Below are 22,840 nucleotides of genomic sequence, written 5' to 3'. Positions count from 1 at the left end.
AGTTGGCATTTCTTTGTTTTCCTTTCAATGAAAGGAAAACAACTGAAGGGAAAGAAACTCCTGGCTGCTTCTCTCAATCTAAATGCTCTCCCTTATGTCTCACTGAAAAAGAGAAGTAAGCCTAAGTTAGTCCTTGGCTAACAACTGCCCTGTTTAGTGACTATTCACAATTACGATAGCACTAAAAAAAATAGCTTTATGACTCTTTCTCAAATTTATGGCCATTGCAGTGTCTCCATAGTCATGTGATATTGAGTCAGGTGCTTGGCAACTAGTGTGCACTTACCATGGTTGCAATATCCTGCAGACAAATGGCTGCCCTTTGTGGGCTTCACAGCCAGTTTCTGACAAGCAAAGTCAATGGAGGAACCTGAAGCAAGTTACAAGTCTTAATGACTTTAGTAATTTGCTTAATGATTGTAGCAGAACTGATGTCATAAGTCAGGCAGTCACAAGATGTTTCACTTAACTATATGTCGAAGAAGGAGAAGGATAAGAAAAGAAGAAGAAGAAAAGAAGAAGAAGAAGGTATGCCACATTGCATTCTGTAATAGTTATATTTTAATAAGATTAATAAATATAATACAAATAATAGTTCCAGGATTACAGTTATTTTCTATGCCTCTTCAACTGTTATCTGTGGCAAAGACTAGCAAGAAAGCTGGTAATTCAAGAAAAAATAATTATGAATAAGAAACTACAGCCAACCCATGATACAAAATAATGTAAACCAGCCTGTTGTGGCTGGTCACCATAATTTTAGGAATGCTGTAAATTCCAATGAATTGGGACTGCTTTATCGATTTTCAGTGGACCTGTGGGTAGATCAATTGTATCAATTGTAACTTATATAGAAAAGAAGGATTTGGGGTGACATGATAGCAATATTCCAGTGTTTGAAGGGTTGACACAAAGAAGGGGTCAACTTATTTTCCAAAGCACCAGAAGGCAAGACAAGAAACTATGGATATAAACTAATCAAGGAGAGAAACAAACTGGAATTAAGGAGAAACTTCCTAACACTGAGGACAATTAACAAGTGAAACAGCTTGCCTTCAGAAGTTCTAGGTCAGGGGTGTCAAACTCAATTTCATTGAGGGCCGCATCAGCATTGCGGTTGTCCTCAGGGGGCCGGGTGGGTGTGGCCAGGGTGGGCGTGGCCTACTGGGTGGGCGTGGCTAGAGTGCGTATGGCCTACTGGGTGGGCGTGGCCAGCTCTACATCGTTCGCATCAAGGGTGCCTATGGGGGCCTGGGCAGGAGTGGGACAGATCTGGGGGTCTCTGGCAGAAGGAGGGTCTCTGGGCCAGGGCCAAGGCAGTGGGGGCCGTTCCCTCACTGTTTCCAGGATGGCTTCGCGGGCCGCATGAAACCACTTCGCGGGCCGGATCTGGCCCCCGGGCCTTGTGTTTGACATGTCTGTTCTAGGTGCTTCATCATCTGAGGTTTTTAAGAAGAGATTGAACAACCACCTACCTGAAATGGTACAGGGTCTCCTGCTTCAGCAGAGGGTTGAAACTGGAAGACTTCCAAGGTCCCTTCCAGCTCTTTTCTGATGGATTGTATCCATCATTGCTAGTAATTCCTAATGGATCATTATTTTTTCTCTTTGGTTGTAATGAATAAGTATGTTCAAATATGTTTTTTTCATCTTCAACCATTTAAATGGCCTTTCTCTGTTCTTTTTTCTTTCCTTAGGATACTGTTAAGCTTTATTTCAGTACAGGTATTTCAGTTCAAGTCAATAAGCATAAAATGACCTGTGGAATAAAGATAAAAAACAAGTGATTCAGTACTGAGTTTTTGAAAACTAGGAAATAAAAAAGCAAATGAAAAGCAAATAGTAAGCTTAATATAGTTAAAGATCTTTACTTAGTTTTTTGCTCAATAGCACATATTCATATTCTTTATAGCTATCAATTCCTTATTCTAGCAGTTAGTACTTTCTTGATTAATCTTCATAACCAACCATTCATTGATAAACAGTGCATTTTCTTTAATCAGTTAAACAATAAACAAAATGTTTGCTGTACAAGAACATTAGCTTACTGACATATTTGGGTTCATTAAAAATGGACAAAGTTTCCAAAATTTGAATTTTGCACTTAAGTCAGGAAGCAATAAGAAGCAAAAAGGATGTTGAAAACACTGAGGAGAGTTATATCCATTTTGATTGCCCCCAAACTGCCTTCAAAGTCCCATGGTCCATGATTCCCAAGGGAATGAAATTTGGGAAAGTTGTGGCTGCTTCAGTGCTGACAGGTGGCTGCTGTAGTCACGATGCTCATTTTAAACATTTTGTGACAGTTTCCCAGCCACTCTCACAATCCTTTACTCCCTACTCCATCCATCAGCAGCCACATACAGTATTTGCCTGTGGGAAAGAAGGGATGGGATGGTGGGATGAACAATGAGGAAGGAAGCTCCCCCCCAACTGACACATGTACTCTGATCCATGCTCCCATACACTATGTGCTTTCCCTGACTCATGTGGCACCTCTTGCACACTCTTTCACCCCTTCTCCAACCTGTGCTCTCCACATATTACCTTTTCCAACCCACATGGCATGTCTTGCTCACTTCCACACCCTCCCTGACCTGCCTCCCATGCACCTTCCTTGATCCACATGGCATCTCTTCCATTCTCCACTCTTTCTGTGCCATCTCTCCTTTTGTAGGTTCAATTATCTTTACATGCTGGTTATCTAGTCTGCAGATTTTCCTCCTGCCTACAAAGATTCTCAGTCATCCAGGTCATGATTGTCCCAAAGGTGCTTTTTCAAGAGGCAACTGGACTTTCTTGTTTTCCTTTGAAGATGTTTTGCTCCTCATCCAAGAAACTTCTTCAGCTCTGACTGGATGGTGGAGAATGGAAAGATTTATATTCCTTGCAGACAGCTGATCATTTGCATTCTTTTAGAGAGTCATTGAGGCCACTTGGAAGTTTATCTGTGTCCTCAAGATCACCTGAGTAGTGTAAATAGGTGTGGGGTCTTCTTGGAATTGCTGAAAGGACTGTGTTGTCCTGGGATAGATGATGTTGCATGGAGATAGACTGGAGATAGATGATGTTGTATCCCTTCCCCTCTCTTTGAGAGAGGGCTGTTCAATTTTGACATAGATGGCCTCTTTGACCCCTCTTTCAAACCAGAAGTCCTCTCTGTCCAAAATGTGGACTTTGCTGTCCACATTTTGCTGGCCTTTGTCTTTTAAATGCAGATGGATCGCTGAATCTTGTCCTGATAGGTTTCCCATGCACCATTATATATAGTTGCATTAAGAAAATAAAAGAAAAACTAAACAACAGAGAAGACAAGAACACCTGATCTAGTTAATATTTGTTTATTTATTTATAACAAATGTTTTAATTTAGCTATATTATGGTGACATATGAAAAAGAAAATTGGAAAGAAACAAGTGATATATCTGCTGTGGTACAAATGTCTTTAGAATGTCTCAGAACACCCAGCACTGAGTAGTAGCTCCTTTATCTTTAACTCCAGTTGACTATAGGCTACAGCAAATTAAAATAATGGGTAATAATCTCCAGTTCACTTCTTAACAATATGCAATCATTCTTATACACCAGAGAGAAAAGAGTTTTGCCTAAGAAATTTTATAATTCCAGTTTACTCCAGTCTAATAGAGGACGTAATCATTCCAACAGAAAGCACACAAAAGACTTGTTTGGACAATTTAATTATTATTTTAACACCTTGAGTAATATCTGGCTATATATATCTGAAGAGTCCCAAAGAAGACAAAACCATTCAGGTACTGCCTCCTGGTGGTCAATGTAATTAAATATTCTGAAGCTTGCTCACCATCTCAATACAGCAGAAGCTTTGGAATATGCCCCCCTACCCCCAGTCAAGGGGGACCCTGCTCACCAGGCCCTTGGTTTACATTTACATTATTGGTTCCCTGACTTCCCACCAGTTAGCCCTGGTTTCTCTTCTGCCATCTTATAAACTACAGCACTATTGTCTCTGAAAAAAGCAGCTTGTTTGATTAAAAAAAAATGTTTTGCAACCCACCCAGTGTAATGACTTGGAATTTGGCAAATATCTTAATTGGAAGCAATAATATTGATTGTCTCCTTCTAGCCTCTCCTGTAAGCTCCCCTCCCCTTCTTGTCACTCTTCTGTGAAATGGCACCTCCAGCACAAATTGCCTCCTTTTGTCTGAAGCCTGTTCATTCACAGTGGGGCTCTTGATCTGAACAAACCTGAAGATGTCAAGCTGTATAAACACTCAGGGAAAGATATGTTTCATAAAGGCTCCTGCTCTGAAAATTATATGCTACTCTCAGAATGCTTTGCCACATTTAAAAGTGTAATTATACCCTTCTCTTTAATGAGTGACACAGCATATGTTTACATATGTTTTAGCTGACTTATGACAGCACATAGAAAAGCATATTGTACATTTGGGCAATATCTAAACCATGGTGGGAAAAGCATCTGTTAACCCCCTTCAGGTATTTTAGAAATGTTGGATTCCTCTTTTTCCCTTGATAAATTCTACTGTCTGATTGCACTCTGCCCTTCCACCCCACCTTTTCTGTTGCCTTGGTCTTCTTTCATTTGGGGTGATTTGTTGTTTCACTGATTCACATGATCACCTGGTGACTTTCCTGCCATCTATTTTGCTTGGATTGAATGTGAAAATGGGGAAAAAAAAGTTGGTAGAAGGACGCCACTGCAGCCATGGATTCCAATTGTGCAAGCCATCTTTTTTACATGTTCATGGAGGCATGATACATCAGAACTGATTCGGTCTTGGAATTTCTCCGACATTTATGTAAACAGCTCACCATTCTTTTCCACTCGACAGTAGAATGAATATTACTCTTGGGTAGGGCAGCTCCATCTTTGGGCTCGGAAAATTGCTGTTATCTCTTGGTGATCTGATGGATAAAAAGTATGGTTCCAAGACCAATAGTATCTGGGTGATTGAGGAATAACTTACATGGTTTCTGCTGTGAAAAATGTAAATTAGTTTTGCCCTGGCTTCTTGGTCCCATAAATTATTAGAGAAATATGAATGTTCAAATTGATGGGGCTCTAAGAACTATTGAAATATGGCATTTTAAGATGCGCATGTGGGGGTGCTTGTGTGTGTAACATTTTTTAAGTGGAAAGTCACATGTCAGGCTTTGTTGGATGCTTTATCTTACAAAGCTGTGAACTATTTTAAACATAAAACTGTACTGGAACAGCTTAATCTCTGCGCTGCTTTTAATCCCAGAAGACCCTATACACTACCAAAATTTTGTGGCAAATTGTCAAACTCAGAAGCAATGATTTCCTACCATCTACACATAAAAAACAGAGTGAATAACTTGCATTAATGCTGCAGAGAGAAAAAAGAAGTCATCCAGAAACCCAGAAAGAAAATCAACCCTTGAAAAAATATATCCTGCCCACTTTATGAGATCATGTCACTGTCTCATCCTCCCAATTGCTAAAACTAATGCCTCATAAAAGTTATGTTGACTCTTCCAGCTTTAAAAAGGTTGCCTGCCTCAACTTGGAACAAAGGGAAGTCAGCATGATGGTGGAAATAACGCATCACCAAATGAGAGATTAATGTATTCCTGTGATGTAAAATTTGTGTCTTTGCTTTAGGAATGCATTCATATTTTGGGGAAAAAAATTTCCCCGTCATTATTCTTTGGCTTAAGTCTTTTTTTATATAGTAACTGCCCATCCTAGGAATTATAATTAGGTATCACTGGGAAAAGACTAATTGGAAGTCTCATCTCCAGATATTTGTCACTGGGAAGTAGCAATAAGGAAAGAATTTTTCTAAAGTCTGAGCTAGGGATATTTAAACGATAACTAAATTTGAATGAAGGGATCCTGCTTTTCTAATGTGACTATAGATAATCTAGTCGGATTCTGACGAGACTAGCAATAGCAATAGCACTTAGACTTACCGGTATATACCACTTCACAGTGCTTTACAGCCCTCTCTAAGTGGTTTACAAAGTCAGCATATTGCCCTCAACAATCTGGGTCCTCATTTTACCAACTTTGGAAGGATGGAAGGCTGAGTCAACTCTGAGCTGTTGAGAATCGAACTGCCAGCAGTAGCGCAATTAGCCTGCAATACTGCATTCTAACTACTGTGCCACCATGGCTCTGAAACATGCAATATGAGATTGAATCAAGAAAATATGTGAACAGTCAAGGAGTATAATACAATAAAGATGCTCCTCAGCCCTCCAAATGTTTCAGAACTTCGACTCTCAGTATCTATCATCACTGGGAGAAGGGATGTTAAGGGAAGTGGTCCAAAATTCAAGATGGCAGCTGTTTGTATGCAACCAAACCTCTGCCACTTTTTATGTGTACTGCAGACGAAGCCAATTTCCTATCTGTATTTGGAATTTGGCTTCAATGGAACAAGATCTTTCTTTGGAATATTCTAAAGCAGAGGTCCCCAACCTTTTGGCTACCAGGGACCGGTTCCGTAGAGAAAGATTTTTTCCATGGACCAGAGAGTGCATGGTTTTGGGTGCTGCCTGCATCCTGCAGATGGGGCTTTGCTTGTTTATGTGGACCGGTTGCTGGCATGCCATGGACCGGTGCCGGTCCATGGACCGGGGGTTGGGGACCCCTGCTCTAAAACATTTCAGCAATTTATGGGAATTTCTTTGAACTCTTTATCTTCTATTATCAAAAAAGGTTTTACTAGATATTTAGAGTTTCTTCTTTCTATGATTTGCCTTTTTGTTCATTAGCTTTAATTTTCTTCTGTCAAAACTTCTGACTGGCCATTTTAAGGGCATTCACTATGGGAATCATTTCTGTCCGTGAGGAGAACTTTCTGTACAAACTCTGATCCATAATTTTTTATCTGTAATTTCTGTAGACATGTGAAGTGTAGATTTATTATTCCCTTACTGGTTAAGTACCCAGGAAGACCATTTTACAGATATTGGACTTTTCTACTTAATAGTAATAATAATGTTACCTTGAGTTTGTTACTAATTTTTGCTAGCAGCCATGCTGGGTAAGTTGGCTAATATATGCATTTTGCATAATTTTAGTTGTATTTTCTATATTTGCTACAACACTTTGTATGGTTTACTAATTTGGTTGGAACCACAATAAAGATTAGTCTTGGTCTGTTTTTATGCCTGCAGGGTTTGCTAAATGGCATCAACTCCACTAAAAAAACAGCAACTCTGTCTATCAGTGTCCTCCATAGTACTTCAGCTCTATGGTTTGCAGAGGAGAAGGACTATCCTGTTTTTACCTTAGAAAGTTGAAAGCAATATACAAGAAGATTGCAAAATTCCACAAACAGCAGGTAAATTTGTACCTCATCAAAAAAAAAAAAAAAAGCTGGAGAGCCATTGGAAGTGGCTCTTATTATTCCAGCTTTCACTCTTTCCCACCTTCATTATTCAAGGTTCATACTACCTGGAAATACCTCATGCTATTTCCATTCCTGTGATTGATCCTTGAATCTGTGACTGGCTGTCTTTTGATCCCATCCCATTCAAAATTGAATGCTAAATGGAAATAAAGTATTGATAACTGATTTTGTTTGTCTTTTGCTAAAGCTCTATTGAAGTGCTGTAGTTTACAGGCAGGATAGTTATGGACAATATGGGTATGTTTTGGAGGGGGAGGAAAAGCATTGCTTTATTTGTTTCATGTAACACTAGCTAAAATAGCAATAAGTATGGAAGCTTTCCAACCACAGTACTGCTGTATTCTTTGACTCTTTGCAATCCTCCTTGCTTCTAAGGCTGAGACTGAGTTGGCCGGAGAGATAGAACACAAGTGAAAGATAGATGAAAGGTTGCTTTATATTCCTCTAGAACTCATTTTTTTTAATCTTCTAGAACCTCTTCAGTCTAGGGCTAACTTCCTGGAATAGATTTTGAGACTTCCTTGCCAAGATATTGGAAGTGGATTGACAGTGTCCTTTTCTTATGGCTGAGAAAAAGTAAATGACCTAAAGTCACTTAGTCTTTGTGCCTAAGACAAGGCTAGAATTTATGGTATCCCTGTTTTTAGCATGATGCCTTAATCACTACATGGGTCTGGCTCTACCCATATCTACCTTTTATTTCCCACTCGTCCACTTGATTCCTAGCATCATTTTGTTTTACTTTAAACTTACGTTTTGCACTCTGCATCAATATTCCAGTAAGAATGGCTGTTATTCTTATTGTGGTTTTAACCTGGTATGGCAAGTATTGTACTACCATGTTTCCCTGAAAATAAGACCGGGTCTTATTTATTTATTTTTGCCTCCAAAAGAGGCACCAGGTCTTATTTTCGGGGGATGTCTTACTCACCTCTGGCATCAACAGCCCCAACCAGCAGGTCCACTTCTTCTGGGGCCGAAGGAGCAGCTTCATTCTGCAGCTGCATTCCGGTCTGTGTTTTGCAGTCAGGCCTTGCTGGAAGGCCTCTGCATCTGAGTACTGAGCTATGGATTCAATCCATAGCTTGGTTCTCTGGTGCAGAGGTCTTGCAGAACCAAGCTTTGGATTGAATCCATAGCTCAGTTCTTGGCTGTAGTGATCTTCTGGAAAGGCCTGTGGCTGAGAAATGCAGGCCTAGCTGTAGAAGATGCCGCAGAAGAAGTGGGCCAGTGAGGAGAGGCCTGGTTGCAAGGTAATTGCAGGGATCAACCCCGCCCTAGCTTGATTTTTAGGTGTGTGCCTCGCCCCAAAACTAGGGCTTATTTTGGGGGGTAGGGCTTATATTAGGCTCACCTCCAAAAACCAAGCTAGGACTTATTTTCAGGGTAGGCCTTGCTTTTGGGGAAACACGGTATACCTCCTATGAGCCAAGATTATTGGTCATGATGAAAGACCACAGGTCTACACCACTTGAGGGACAATAAAAATTGTTACTAAGCTAATAACCCATTGACTACAATGATCTGACGAAAGGAACAGTGCAATGAAGCAGTCCTATTACAGTAACTTATCACATTCATAATTATGCACTTTTTATTACTAGCTTGTGAACAGTATCAGATGCAGATGACTTGCAAACAAATGTTGACTTAGCCAGGTTTGGGCTCAGGTATATTCTGATAGAAGGTCTTGGCGCAATGGCTGTCATTGCTTCTGAATCAGAAAGGTCGGTAACTTTTAATTCACAGTCTGAACACACAGACACTAAGTTGTTTGGAATCTAAGACCAATCTAATTGCCTAAGCTGACAGCACAGATCAGTGTATAAATGAGGCAAAACATTATTTAGGAGAAGAAGATCAATATATTTCCTCTATTATGGATGCTAGCTCCATGCCATTATTTTTAAACAATACATATATGCATGCAATGTCTTATCCATTCAACCCAATAATAGAGAATTTCTCTCATAATCTCTATCGAAAAGGAAGACAAACCATCTTCAACATCACCAACACCAATGCCACCAACACCATCATCAGACAACTTTTGTTTGTCCCAGTAAATGGATATTGCTTAGTGTTCCTTTCAGTGATGAAAATACCAAGAGGTATAGTTTATTTTCAGCACAGAAAAACAAAAAGGTAGTAACCAGAATCTTGGGTTTGTGCCCCTTGTGTTGTGGGAATGGGACTTTAAATTGAATTCTACTCATAAGATCTATGATGCTATCACTAATGTCAGGAATATCTGGGTGGGTCAAAAAGTCAAAACAGTGGCCATTTTACTCTTCTGTTTGTCATGGCTGTGAGACTCAGGAGAGCAGTATGGCTTCATCTGATTGCTGTCAATCATTTAGCACCATCCAGGGAGCACATGTAGCTTAAGGGATGTTACGATGCAGACAATTTTTGCTCCCCAAACATATATGTTATGTTTACTTCTCTTCGTCATGTTCTCATCCTACCCTAAATAAATAACTAAGTGGCCATTATTTGATATGATATATATATTTAAAACGTCTATGCAAATCACATTCAAATCTTCCCATTTAAAATCCATTTACCTTTACTTGTATAATGTCTTTTGGAAGCAGAGTATACATGAATTCAACCACCCACAGATGCATCCTCTTAGCACTAGGGTGGAATGTCAATCACTTTTCTATTTGGTTGAAAACATGAATTAGGAGAACAAGAGCTTTAGGAACAATGTTCAGGTGGAACATCATATATACCTTTCATATTTAATGATACAGAAATATTGTGGCTGTGGATAGATTGTGTGAGCTTACTTCCTTTGGGAGACTACATTCAGAAAGAACATCTGATGACAAGCAACTTCAGATAGTATTTTATAGTCTTTACATCGTGCTGTAATATTTGCTTTGTATACAGAATGGTATTTCTTTTTCTACATCTATATTTCGCCCCAAATACCAGGAGGGATCTTGGAAAATGTGATTTGCTACAGCAAGTGTGCAGCTTCTTTGTCTCAGCTCTTGATGTTTTCATTTTCTCTGGTGCCTGAAGTGGCAGATTCCCTTGTGAACATCTCTGAAGATGTTGGAGAAATAATTGCCATATGTATTTTGGTGGTCTATGAAACTACAAATACCTACTGCCTTTAAGAAGTTCTGCTCAAACTCCCTAACTATCTTCTCCAGTACTTTATTTTTGACCCTGAACACAAGTTTCTAATAATGTCTTCTTTAGCATTTCCTTTCCCAACTCACACTTCTTTTTTTAACCTCTTGAGTATTATCCATTTACTGTATTAGTGCCGTAGGTCAGAACTGCTAATACTCCAATAAATGTATAGAACTTTTGAATACATCAACGTGCCTCCGTATGTAAGTGGATCTTCAGTTCATTATAACCTTGTGTTGTGTTTTTCTTCACATGGACGTAACTAAAGAGAAACCTGAAAAGGTTCTAGTCTCCTTTAACTGCTCCTGAGATTGTTCTGTAAAGCTGAAGATTTTATTCGCATCTACTTGGGTTTTCTGTAAAGTTTTCCCTCTACTAATTGGTGGAGTTAAGTCCCAGTTTCACCTAGTGGTTAAATACACTGAATTAGAAATCAGAAAGTTGTGAGTTCTGCCTTAGAAGTGAAGCCTGCTGGGGATTTGGGGCCAATCATTTCCTCTCAGTCCTAGGAAGGAGGCAATGGCAAACCATTTCCAATTTGTCTTGGCAAAAAGGCTGCTGATTCAAAGGCAAAGAAAAGGAGAGGAGGAGGAGAACTTGAGTTATACTTCTCCATTGTGAGTAATTGTGCAGCTGCTTTACCTTGCGTTCATTTTTCACTACTCAGTAGCTCAGTTTGGATCTAATAATAAACAGTGCTTTTTTGTTAAAAAAAGGTGCTGGAATTCACACATGTCATACAACCCGCCTTGCCTACCCTACAAGGTTCCATCCAAAAAAGTTGCCGGAACTCCGTTCTGGGCATTCTATGAGAAAAAAGGCTCTGATAATAAACAAATAGAGGAATTCCTGATCCCCAACTGCTCCTTTTAAGTTCCTCTTGTTAATGGAAATGGTTGAACAAACCAATGAATCTGTATATGTGCTTATTTAGCAGCATACTCCCATTTGGATTCCTAGTTGTTATCTTACAAGCCAGAATACGAAGCTAAACTAGGCCCTTGGCTTATGATACTGATGTCATCTAAGGCACACCCTATCTTTTAATAAATTGATTAGCTTTCTCTTTTTAGAGCTGGACTTGTTCAAGGAATTCAGCAGAAAGCATGAATTATGAGACAATAATATTTCGAGTGGGAAGTGTAGAAGGGAAAGAAAAACAGACTGGCTAAAATTCAGAGGGCCATTTGGGGAAGAGTGGTAAACATCTAGAAAGGCTAAACCAGTTGCATTAAAAATGGGAAATCCATCTAGCAAAATTTAGGCTTCAGTGGGGAATTTAAGAGTGGTGCGAAATAGATGTTGAGATCACAGGTGGCCACCCTCATGCTATGGGTTGTTTATCCTTTCGCTAGTCAATAGGAGCCAAATTTCACTATGGAAAGTGAAAACAGGAAGCCTCTGATGCAGTCCAAATTAAAACAGTTTTTTCCCCTGAAGATCCAGTTTAGGTCCTGAAGTTAATCTAGTCATCAGTGCCTCTTTCTGCTAGATGTTCAGAGAACATCTAATAGCTTTCTTCTATAGAAACAACCATTTAATGCAGGGGTGTCAATCCTTAGCAATTTAAAGACTTGTGGATTTCAACTCTCAGAATTCCTCAGTCAGCATGGATGGCTGAGGAATTCTGGGAATTGTAGTGTACAAGTCTTAAAGTTGCCAAGCTTTAATTTAATATGATAATGCATTATGAAAAAAAAATTGCAACTGAACTTTGTGACTTGTGAAAATGCCCTCAACTTTTATCATCATAGATGACATATCACCTCTTTTATTGTTTCTTCATTCGGTCATATGAGAATTAAAGAATTAATAATACATTTATTAGGGCTGTAAAGCAGCTCAGATGTAAAGGAGAAAAGGTGCTTTGAAATGCATGGGCTGCTCAGGGAGATTTGTTGGCAACTCCTTAAAACAAATATACCTTTTCCTGGAATCATCTTGCTGTCCTTTGCATTCTCTGAAGTGTTTTTTCCCATTCAAATCTGAAGCATTGCACAACCTTAATACACATGTTAAAGTAATAATATCTTCACATTCTATTTCAAACATAGTCACCAGAACTACAACATTATTATAGGGATTATGTTGATAACAGAATTATTTTACAAAATATCCAAAATTGGAGTAACCTGGCAGTTTTCCAGTTTTGGTACTCTCTTTTTTTCTAATAGAGTAGTTAGTGATTTATTCGTAAGTAGTTTAACTGTTGATCGAATTGAAAACACATAAAGCAACAAGATCCAGAGATGGATTGATTTACTATAAAGGGGCCATTTAGAAAGAATGCCATGTACAATGGGCATCATTGCCTGAAATCACTGAAAGAATCAAAACACATTTTCTGCATACAGTATTAAATAAAAACTGAAAAATTCAGGACTGGGTCCACAAACATCTTCCAGATGTATCTACTTGTTGAGCTTCTCATTAAACAAGGTGGGATGAATATAAATGGCTGCCTTTGCAGCCAAGTATTCTTAGATTGTGTTTCAGCTCATGTATTATTTTCACTCGTTTTAGTGAAAAATCATGCAAAGGTGAATCCATCCCTTCATTTGCCTGAGACAAGGACTTGTCTAAAATGGAAGTTTTAAGATGCACTTCCTGATTCACAGACATAATTTACTTACCCCTTTTAAATTGCCCATGATAACGGCTTTTATCCCTTCAGCATTTGTACATCAGCAGATGTAGCACAAAAGTGGCCACAGCCTTTCTACAGATAAATCTATGCTCAGTGTGAATAGAATAGAAATCATTTTATTGTAACGTGGGCCTCAGTTATTGTGAATCCATAAAGAAGGGGGGGAGGCTTATTCTTAAGAAAAGCACTTTATTGTGCAAGTTCTTCCATTGTACAATGGATTTTAGTTTTATCTAACATCTTTTGTATTTGTGGTGGTGTGGCCCAAGTAATTTTTCAGCACGCAGAGTTAAGTAATAACAGTATGTAGGTAAATAGGAGAACCATTAGGGACTCAACTGGAACTCACAGGCAGTTTGAAATAATAGAGTATCCAGGAGAATGGAAAAGCTTCAGCTGGTAGGATTTACAATTCTTCTTCAAATATAATGAATCATGTGGTATAATGTAGGAGGACAGGAGATGGAAGACACATACTCTTCATACAGAGTTAGAACAGAGTTTGAAATAAGCCCATAAAAATTGGTGTGCACATATTTTTACTGGCCTTTCGGGAAGAGCTGGCAGAAGAAGGAAGAAGAGCAAGATTTTTATGATGGCCTGTGAAGGAAAGTTCTTTAACATCCCCCTTGATTTTGGTGTGGGCACAGAGAAAAACAAAGGTAGGACTAGACAGAATTATCTTCCACCAGAGTATTCACTCACTTGTAAGGCATTGCATGTGAATAAATTGGAATTCTACTCACTGATGGTCCAATATTGTAGATCTCAGAAATCTGACACACTATGTCTAAAATTTCTAAGTGAAATGCGAAAGGAAACCCACACAGCATGCAGCTTTAACTTCGAGTTTATATTCCAGCTGCAATGATGTCCTCACACTGATATTTTCCAATATCAATGGAAAAGTGGCTATAGGCTGATCAGCTATAAGCTGATCTCAGTAGTGTAAGAACAGAAATTATTTGCACAATAAAGATCCTGTAGGCCTCACTTTACCTTGAATATTACTTTCAACATACTTGTCACATTAGTTTTAAGTTACTATCTGAATTTTCTAGCTAAGTGGTTATTGTTTCATGTGATTCAATCATGAGTCTCTCTCTGTGCCACTTTTTAAAATTTAAAGTATTAAATCTTTGACTCAATTCTTCAGACTTACAGTTCACATTCCTCACTAAGGAGTTTACCTTCAAAAACTGTTTACATATAATGGTAAAGAGCTTTTAAAGTGGGAAGAAACTCAATTTTATTTTTATTTAGTTTGGAAACTGGGATAAATTCAACAAAAGTTGTTGGATCATATTGATTAGGAGGAGGAGGAGGAATAATTTATTTTCTCTGTCTTCTTGATTTCATATCCATGAAAAATCAAATGCAAGATAGCACTGAGCACAAAAAGTTTTTTTTAGCCAATTAAATACCAATAAAATAATAAAAAGATAAGGAGGTTTCTACTTGGCTTGTGGTCCAAGATATAATTTCAATATTTTGTCATGTCAGGCAATACAACATCTCATTTGATTTCACTGCTGGACAAGAGAAGGGAAGTAGGAATCCAGCTGCTTCTGCCAATTTATTCTGCACCTGTGTGACATTTCACACAATTGTTTTCTTTGTGTTTCTAATTATTTATAACTTTCTGACCACAACTTAAATGCAAGGGAAGGAAGGGAGATGATGAGATCATCCCATTTAAAGCAATACAACTTTGACCCACACTACCAAATGAGCAATGATCGGTACTTCTGTAAGAGATTAGCTGATTAGCTGATTAGCTGAGAAAGAAAGAAAAATGAGTGTAAACACAGTCAGCAGATGGGATACCACACTGAAGGTTTTGCAGTTGAATGGACTCTTGATCTGTCATGCAAACAGTACGTGAAAAAAGAGATGCAAAAATGTAAAAAGATACTGCTTTAATGATTTTACTAATAAAGGAGGTCGAGTGGGTTCCCCTCAGTATTCCCAAGAAAAGTGTTTTCCCAAGTCCTCTAACCTCTGCAATTGATTTAAGAAAAAAACAAATGAATCTTGTTTCTTTGATTGTACTCTGCAGCTAAGGCAGTGGTGGGATTCAGCTAGTTCACACCAGTTTGGCAGAACTGGTAGCTAATTTTTTGTTACCCAGGCCCAGAATGGACTTCTGGAAGCAGCATCCACACAGAGAACAGGTTGTTCACATATTTGAATCCCACCACTGAGCTAAGGTTCTTGATGACTTCTTTGGTTATCCTTGTCTTCTGGGACAAGCTGTTATGGAAGGCTTTGTGTGTGTGTGTGTGTTACCAGTGAAGAGTTCCTCCCTTCAGACAATTACATTGCACAGATAGTCCTTGACCTATGACCACAATTGAGCCCAACATTTATGTTGCTAAGTGAGACATTTGTTAAGTGAGTTTTGCCCCATTTTATGACCTACAGTATCTTGTCACAACTGTTATGTGAATCCCTGCAGTTGTTAAATCAATTACACAGTTGTTAAGTGAATCTGATTTCCCCATTGACTTTGCTTGTCAGAAGATGGCAAAGGATGATCATGTGATCCTGAGATATTGCAACTGTCATAAATATGAGTTTGGTTGCCAGCCTTTTGCATTTTGATCATGTGACCATGGGGATGTGAAAAATGGTCATAAGTCTCTTTTGTCAGTGACATTGTAACTTTGAATGGTCACTAAATGAACTGTTGTAAGCCTACTTGTACTTGCAGATGACTGCTTCACAGAAACAGGAGCCACTCTCCTATGCTCTAGAGTCTAGAGAGCTGTTTTGATGAGCTGCATAAACTGCTGCCTTGGTGTAATTTTACTTTCACTTTTTATTCTTAAGTAAATGGTTTTTTTTTTATTCTGTGACTTAGTTACGTAACATTGCTCTCTCATGTGGCTTTTCCTTTGGTATAAAACATACATATCCTTTTGCAACTTGTCTTTTTTCATACAGCAATAACATTGGTAAAAGGATATAAAAGCAGTTCAAGGTATTTATGAAGACATAGACAGCTCATTCAGTTTTGGCCTTGGATATCTGCCAGAATTATTCTGCGTTTTGGATTTCCTTGGGAATTAAGACCCCAGCAGAGCTGCCACATTTGCCAGAATCTGCTACTGCACTTTCTAGTTGGGGACTTCTATTTTGGATGATCATAATTTTAAACTATATATTTGTAGTTCTTTTCACACACACACATTTTGTGTGCTTGCATATGTGTGTATTCTTTTCTCACTTTGGGGCTTGATCTGAGAATAAAAATTGGATTACACGTACTCTAAATAAAGAGGCAAACAAACAGATCGACTTAAGTACAATGCTTGCAGAAGACATACCTCTACGGCTTTGTGTAATAATTCAGAACAGACATTCTTTCAAAAGGGACGATTTCTGGTGAGATGGTCACCTGTTTACACATCATCAAGACCAGAGAGGGAAAGAAAAAGATCATCAGCTGGAATTTCACCAAGACATATTTCACAATACCTTCCAATTAAATCTTTGGTTGAAGCACTTAATTCACCCTCAACTGCATTTCTTGTTGTAGAGTACTTCAATTTAATTCCATTTATGTACCTTGCCACTGAAGTAGATAACTTCTTTTGTCTCTGACTTGTATTTTGCTCTCCTTTCTCTAATACTCCATACCATGCTGATGCTACACACTTCACATTCAGTAACTAATCCTGATGGATCCCAATATTCTGCCTCAATATTACAGGTACAATTTTGATTTGTATATGTGTATGTATTATAGTTGAAGTTTTTCCCCCCATTTCATTTCATTTTTTCATTTCTTGCCTATGTAATTTACTTTATGCCTTCTGATTCACATATTTTTCTCTTTTTTTATTGAAAAGTTTTAAAATACATTTTATCTTTAACAATCCCCCCCTCCCCCTCCCCTACCTATCCCTCCCTACCCCTCCCCCCATATTTTTCTCTTTTATAAGCCTTTCCCTTTTCCTTTCCCTCTCCTCTCCCCTCCCCTCCTCCCCTCTCCTCCCCTTCCTTTCTGCCAGTCGTGCCATTAGGCAAAATATACAGTTAGACTACTATAACCAAGGAGCTGTGCTGATATCTATTCATTCACCTGTCCCATATGCATTTCTTGTTTTTGAGAAGGAATAGGATAAACTGTATTAGTCACTCTAGGAACACAATATGTATAAAATCCTTGCCAAAAAGAGTCAGGTATTTCTGTGATCACCTTATCTGAACCAAACTCTTCATTTGACCTGTTATAGCAGCTGACCTATGTCCATTACCAAAGCATTGGTATGGGATCAGGAATCAATTGGAACTAAATCAGAATGGAGAATGATATCCCACAACAAAATGCACTGTCAGCTCATCCAAGTACACCACACATAAAGTTCCAGTGACTTGAAACTCCATAGTGTTCAAAAATGTCTTGAAGTCTTTTTTTTTTTTAAAAAAAACACACCAGATTAGCATGTATCTCAAAAGTTAGACTGCCATCCTATTTAAGTGCTCTATTTTTCCATTATAGGCCTGTCAACGGGAATGTGTTGCCCTATAGCAGATGACAAGTGAAAATGCTGGGAACATTGTTTTTTCATAGACGGGCGGAGGGAAAAAAAAATCCAAAGAAGCAATTTCTTAGCTAAAATGTCACCTGTTAGATGTATGGGATTCACTATATTTGTTGCCCTGGTAACAAATGGTGTAAAATGACTCCTTTGCACAGCTCCATCAGAATGATTGCATCCTGGTTTCCCCATCATTTTACAAGAGGCTGTTTTCATTCTCCCTTCCTGACCGCATTAAGTGTAAAGAGATTGAATTACGCTGCTGCACCTTCTCTATTCTATGTGGATTCAAGAGTTGATATTGATGTACTGAGGACTATGTTCTTCTTCAAGAAAAAAAAGCTACAAATTATAATGAATTTGACTTTTATGTATCGACCATTCAAGTAGCAAAGCAGTGTTTCTTCACCCAGGGGAGAGACATGGCATAATCAGCATTTTTCTCTTGAGCGAATCCAATTGATAAAGCAATATACTTGGTGTCACTTGGCTTGATCCCCAGGTTTAACAATAGTCATGCTAAAAGTAGACACATTACTCCATAAATTTCTCCCATAAAAAATGCTAGCCACTGCTTTCTACAGCTGTGCTCCTCCACTTTTTATTGAGCCATGAGAGAGAGAAAAATAAAACAGGTACAAGAATTTGCTGAGACTTTGTTGCAGATAGGCAAAAATATACCCATGGCATCAATCCATCAATATTTAAAATTATAAATAATATTAAGGCTGGCTGAGGTTAAACCATGTTATTTGTGATACCTTAATCTTTTCAGACAGCTGATCAAAACAGAACTATGCATTTTCACTTCATGTTTTTTGTTACACTCGTTCATTTAAATAGATTAAATACACTTCAACATTTTGTAGGCGTATAAATATTGCATACTGTACAGTATGTGCATGGAACTTTGTAAAAACAGCTACGCTTTAACAAATTACTAAAATTGCTAGCTGCTTTTTGTGCATTTGAAATTCTTTAATTCCATTATTGAAAGCTGAAAACAAAAAAATGACAAGCTCTAGTAATGAAAGACAAGGAATTAAGTGAACAAAATGGAATTAAGGTTAAATATAAAGGTACAACAACTAGGCCTAGAACTGACAATGAATATACTGAAGTGATGGATTGTTTCTGCCTTTTAAGATTAAAGTGATCAATTGTCAAAAAATATGCTGTAGACTAGCAATTGGTATAATAACCATAAATGCTTTGGAAAGATAGAAGCAGGAAAGAATGTACTGTATGCCTAGAAACAATTGTGTAGACAATGGTTTTCTCTGTGACACTATGAAAAGTTAGACTTTGAAGAAGCAGGACAGAAAGAGCATTGACATTTTTGAATTTAGGTTTTGAGAAAACTGCTGAAAATGCCACAGACAGTGAAGAAAATATGAAACATCAAGCAAATCAATCTAGAGTTCTTCCTCAAAGCACAAATGGCCAGGATCACATTACCGTAATTTGTAAACATTATATCAAGACTGAGGTATCTGAAAAAAATCTATAATGCTGTGAAAGGTGGAAAGAAATAGTAGAGGATAATGACCAGCACTAAAGTGAGAATAGAAAGATCTGAAGGACCAGGCTGGGAACCAATTCTTCTGGATAAAACCTATCTATATGCACACTAAGTGTAATCACTGACTTGATAACTCGTAATCAATGAATCAATCTGTAGTGTATGCCTTTAAAGCATACACGGAAATGTCAGCACAGCAGGGGGCTGGACAGCTCCAGGCTATAACCGCTTTGGCGGGAAAGCCTGAATAGAGCGAGTCGTTGACAGCCCCAGGGCATGGTCAGCTCTGGCGGGAAGCCAGGGTTTAAATCCATTGGCCACCTGCACTGGCGGGAAGCCCAGGTTTAAATCTATTGGTCACCATTCACCTGGGCAGGTATAAAGAGACGCCAGGTAACCCCTTTGCTCCAGCTTCATTTCTGACTCAATAAAGAAATACTACCCAGCTCAAGTGTCCGTCTCTCCGTTCAACCACGTGACTTTGCACAATCAATCAAATTTCACTGTTGAGCTGGAGAGAGAGAGAGAGAGAGAGAGAGAGAGAGAGAGAGAGAGAGAGAGAGAGAGAGAGAGAGAGAGAGAAATCTTCAGATAAAGAAGCTGAGGGGAAAATATTAAATAATTTGAATTTTTGATGAAAATAAAATGTCCAATCTGAATTAGTAAATACCCAAGAATACTGGAAAAATTTATAGCCTTTCTTTCAGAAAAAATCTAGAAACAAGGTTCTAACTGGTATAATGAATGGTATCTAATATTTTATGATACCTGTAAGTGGACACTTCCAGAAGACCACAATTTCCATTCCTCCAGTGGTGGGATTCAGCCGATTTGCACCGTTTCAGTAGAATAGGTAGCTAATTTCTTCTGAGTTTGGAGAACCAGTTGATATGTGGCAGAAACGCCACCTTCCCCTGCCCTCGATCGGATCCATGCAACACCTTCTTTCCAGCTCCAACGTGGTCCTCTGTCACTTCCTCCAAAACCGTGAGCAGTCCCACAAACGAACAAAAGTTTATGGGACTAAAAAAAAAGTTCAATCAATCAATTCCAACTTTGCGAGATCTTTTTTTCCCCACAAGCAGTTAGAATTGATTGAACTTTTTTTTTAGTCCTACAAACTTTTGTTTCTGGGACTGCACATGGCAGCAGAGGAAGTGATGGAGGAGTTGGAAAGAAGGTTAGAAAAGAAATGGTTTGGGAAGTGAGGACATCTGGGCGGTGGTGGGTAGGACAAGGTGTCCAACTCTGCATCGGCAGAGAAATGCTTTCCAGCTCCGGCATGCTAACTGCTGCTTCGGTGGCTGTGTAGGCAGAGCTGTGAGGAGGGCTTAGAAAGGGAGTGAAATGGAAGAGTGTGGGTAGGCAGGTGAGGGGGAATCTGCCAAAGCCATCGGAGGAGAAAATGAAAAGCAGCCCCCACCTTGCCTGCCACCAGCAGTTCAGAGAAGCCACCTCTGAGCTGGCTGGCTGGCTGACCAACAGTTAAGGAGGCGCTGCAGTGAGTAGTGCCTTGGAAAAGGAGAGCATGCAAGGCCAGGATGGGGGCGGGAGGGAAACCAGCCGTGCTGGGATGCATCCAGCCATGTGAGACCTTGGCGAGTTAATGGTGGCTGGTTGAAGAGAGGGATGGTTGTGGTTCTGCCTGCTTTATTATGCGGCAGACTATTAACAGGCAGCCTGCTCCATTTCATTAAAAATAAAAATAAATAGTTTTTTTAATGAAATGGAGTGGGCTGCCTGTTAATAGCCTGTCCCATAATAAAACAGGCAGAACCCCGACCATCTTTCTCTTTCAGCCACCCGCCCTGTAACTTTGGTTCCATAGGAAGAAGGCAGGTATCAAATGGTGACTTATTATTTTATATGCCTGTGTCTGGTGTTAGAACTTATATCTTTCAGGGAGAACGTGTGGTCGAGAAAGGTACCACTTGTAATCAGAAACATAAGAGGCACTGTCAAGGAGCTGCTCCAAGCTGGCAGATGGTGCGCTGCGTCACCTGGGCAACATGTGGGGCATTGCCAGGCCCAGCCAGCAGCATGCGGTCTCCCTTCCGCAGTGCAGCATCTGTTGGGGCGGTGGTGGTGAGGGGCGGTGGTGCATGTGGGACGATGTAGAGCGGTAGCACCGAGGGATGGGCACATGCCACAGCCCGCCTTTTCCCCACCCCCACCCCCACCTGCGTGAGGATGGGCCTCACAGCTTTGCTTTTAGAGCTGCTGCTGGCCAGGCCTGGCGATGCAGGGATTACCACCTCCTGCTTCCCTGCATGGCCAGCCGGTTGAGGGGCTCAGCGCAGTAGCTGCCACCACCCCATCAGAGCCGTCAAGTGGATGAGGCCCAGGCTGGGTGAGGGCCCACTTCTGGCTGTTCCGGGGCCATCTCTGCCTGCGCCAATGAGGCTGTGGTATGGAAGGGAGATGGCAGCTGCTCTGATTCCCCCCTGCCTGCTGCTCCCCCTCTAGCCCCCTGCTCAGCTCCCGTTCTACCCAATCCTACGTGACCATGATATGGATGAGAGGCTTGGCTGGTGGGGGCATGGCTTTCCCCTGTGGAGGCATCCCAGTCCTCCTGCTCCCCTAGCTGGACCCCCTCCCCTTTCCCCAGCCTGGACCTGCTGACCCCCCACCCTCCTTCACTCACCCCATTCCGAGACTCCTTCAGCCCCCCCCATCATATCCTCTTGCTTCCCCCCAGCTGGGACCTCCAGCAATTCCACCACTGGGAGCTCCTGCCCAGAACCTGCTGAGACCTCCTACCCCCACCCCAGCCAACCCTCCAAGCAGCCCACCCCTACCAGGGCAGAGGGAAGGTGAGACAGAGAACCGGTTGTTAAATTATTTGAAACCCACCACTGCATTCCCTCAAAAGTTCCAAAAACACCATTGCTCCATGATTACATTTATTGTTGTTGTTGTTGTTGTTGTTAGCTGCGAAGTCGTGTCCGACCCATCGCGACCCTATGGACAACATTCCTCCAGGCCTTCCTGTCTTCTACCATCTTCTGGAGTCCATTTAAGCTCATGCCTACTGCTTCAGTGACTCCATCCAGCCACCTCATTCTCTGTCGTCCCCTTCTTCTATTGCCCTCGATCTTTCCCAGCATTAGGCTCTTCTCCAGTGAGTCCTTCCTTCTCATTAGGGGGCCAAAGTATTTGAGTTTTAGCTTCAGGATCTGGCCTTCTAAAGAGCAGTCAGGATTGATCTCCTCTAGGACTGACCGGTTTGATCTCCTTGCAGTCCAAGGGACTTGCAGGAGTCTTCTCCAGCACCATAGTTCAAAGGCCTCAATTCTTTGGCGCTCAGCCTTTCTTATGGTCCAACTTTCACTGCCATACATTGCAACTGGGAAGACCATAGCCTTGACTATACGCACTTTTGTTGACAGGGTGATGTCTCTGCTTTTTAGTGTGCTGTCTAGATTTGCCATGGCTTTCCTCCCCAGGAGCAAGCGTCTTTTAATTTCTTGGCTACAGTCCCCATCTGCAGTGATCTTGGAGCCCAGGAAAACAAAATCTGTCACTACCTCCATTTCTTCCCCATCTATTTGCCAAGAAGATTACATTTATACCATCTGCCAATTCT

Source organism: Vipera berus (genome assembly GCF_964194415.1).
Source record: "Vipera berus genome assembly, chromosome: 2".
In the NCBI taxonomy this organism is placed as follows: domain Eukaryota; kingdom Metazoa; phylum Chordata; class Lepidosauria; order Squamata; family Viperidae; genus Vipera; species Vipera berus.
This window is presented reverse-complemented; position numbering follows the sequence as displayed.